We start from the raw sequence: 2,568 nt of genomic DNA, 5'->3' as shown, positions 1-2,568 counted from the left end.
GGTCAACATTTAAATGAAATTATCTTCAAAAAGTAAATGTCATGAACCAATCTAACGTTTCAAATAAAGAACCGATGAGATTTTGCAAATTTTATGCGTTTTTTTTTTTAAAAAAGTTATCAAGCTCTTAAAAAATCACCCGATATTTGGAAGGATTTTTAAATAATTTAGAAGAAATTAAGAATCCATCAATTAATAAACTTTAAACTTAGTTAAATATGTGCAAACTTAAAGAAATGCGAACATCTATGAGGGAACGCCCGTGATAAGACTTTATAGTTTAAACCTATTTTGGAGAAGGATTGCCAACTGCTGAAGAAGGAAAATTAAAGATGTTACAAATATGTTCGAACAAAAGGAGTATAAATAAGCATTACGAATGTATAAGTATTCGGAAGATCTTTGTTTCAAACATAATTTGGAAAAAATGAAGCAGAAAATTACAAAATAATGTTAAAATAATTAACAAAGCGTTTGAGAATGCATTTGAGAAAACTCTGACATAGACATAAATTTTAGCGGGGAGTTGTATCTTATGAAAAAATAACACATTTGTACATGCATGCTTTCTTTGCACTTACTATGTATTACACAACGCAGAACTACGAATGTCAAGTGGTGTAAATATGGCATATTAAGAGTGATGCATTTCGAGGTTCCCTACTTTTCTAAAACACAGAAACTTTTAATTTAATGAGGGATGGTTATTAACGTTCGAAAGAATATTCTCTGGCATTTAGTCTGCGAAGATTATCTTTCTAAAATGTTGACCCCGGCTACGTCTCGGATGGTCCGTCCTTTGATTTCGCTCTTCGAAGACTCGTTTGAGAGTTTTGAGTGTTAATTGGCGAATGAACTTAGTTCGAAAATGTCGGATCTACTTAGAAAGTTTCAAGAGCCCATAGAGCGAAGCGATGTCGCTTGAAAACGTCGAGCGGCTTTAGTTCTTGCAAAATCTGTGTTTTGTACACTTTCAATTTAAGATCTCTACGTAAAATGTTTCAAGTCATTCCATATATCGGTCTGAGTTGCTGCGAACGGCGACGAATAGACTGTCCACACGGTCTTCGTGTGCACTCTTAGCTACTGCTGAAATATTTTTTTTTCGTTAGGGTCTCAAGATGGATGATGGTTTTGTGAATAGAACAGTAGGCCGATTATATTGACCAGAACCTGAGTTTACAGAAGTAAATATTTGTGAAAAATTACATTAAAGTGAGCAGCGAATATATTCTTTTGCAATGAATCAAATGAACTTTTCGGTAAAATGGTAATCTGTTACTTCTACAAAAACGAGATGCACGTAAGAATCTACCGAATAACGCTAACGAATTGGCTGAACACAAGGGGTATTGTGGGTAGTGTGTTATCTTTGAAGATAATAGTTACCGCTATTAAATATACATATATAGGTATTAATATAGACAAGAGGTGTGATGTACATATTTATAACACTATCTGAGGGACCACTTAAACATTATTTCTTTTATACATATACTTATCAATTACCTATACATACACATACTTCATAAATATAAATCCAATGATAATTCATAATTGTACATGTACATACGCATATATTTTTTTTTAATCATTCACAGGCATGACACAAAACATCTATCTTCGTACTTATGTACTTACTTGGCATTTGAAAAACATTTACTCCATAAGATAATATAAAATGTGCTACACGTTTTACTGATAAATAATCAAAATTTTTTGGAAAAATGAAAGTAAGAAAACCCAAGTAATCTTAAAGACCTTAATATTCTTCTTTTTGATTCGCATAGTCGCGATTATAGCCGAGTTAACAACCGCGCGCCAGTCGTTTCTTCTCTTCGCTACGTGCCGCCAGTTGGCTATTCTCAACGAAGCCAGATCCTTCTCCACTTGGTCCTTCCAACGGAGTGGAGGTTTTCCTCTTCCTCTGCTTCCCCCGGCGGGTACTGCATCGAATACTTTCAGAGCTGGAGTGTTTTCGTCCATCCGGACAACATGACCTAGCCAGCGAGCCGCTGTCTTTTAATTCGCTGAACAATGTCAATGCCGTCGTATAACTAATTCAGCAAGTCGTTTCATCGACTGCAGTATTCGTTGCCAATGCGCAATCGAAAATAAATCTTTCGCAGAACCTTTCTTTCGAAAACTAGTAACGTTGACTCATCATGTTGACATCGTCCATGCCGCACAATACAGCAGGATGAGTGAATTATAGAGTTTGGTCTTTGTTCGCCGAGAAAGGACTTTACCTTTAATTTGCCTACTCAGTCCGAAGTAGCACCTGTTGGCAAGAGTTATCCTGCGTTGGATTTCTAGGCTGACATTGTTGGTGGTGTTTACGCTGGTTCCAAGATAGACGAAATTATCTACAACTTCAAAGCTATGACTGTCAGCAGTGACGTGAGCGCCAAGTCGCGAGCGCGACGACTGTTTGTTTGAATACAGAAGATATTTCGTCTTGCCCTTGTTCACTGGCAGACCCATTTGCGTTGCTTCCTTGTCCAGTCTGGAGAAAGCAGAACTAACGGCGCGTGTGTTGCGTCCGATGGTATCAATATCATCGACATC

The sequence above is a fragment of the Bactrocera latifrons genome, unplaced genomic scaffold (genome assembly GCF_001853355.1).
Source record: "Bactrocera latifrons isolate USDA-ARS-PBARC rearing strain unplaced genomic scaffold, ASM185335v1 scaffold_97, whole genome shotgun sequence".
In the NCBI taxonomy this organism is placed as follows: domain Eukaryota; kingdom Metazoa; phylum Arthropoda; class Insecta; order Diptera; family Tephritidae; genus Bactrocera; species Bactrocera latifrons.
The sequence above is the reverse complement of the archived record's forward strand: the minus strand, read 5'-3'. Positions refer to the sequence as shown.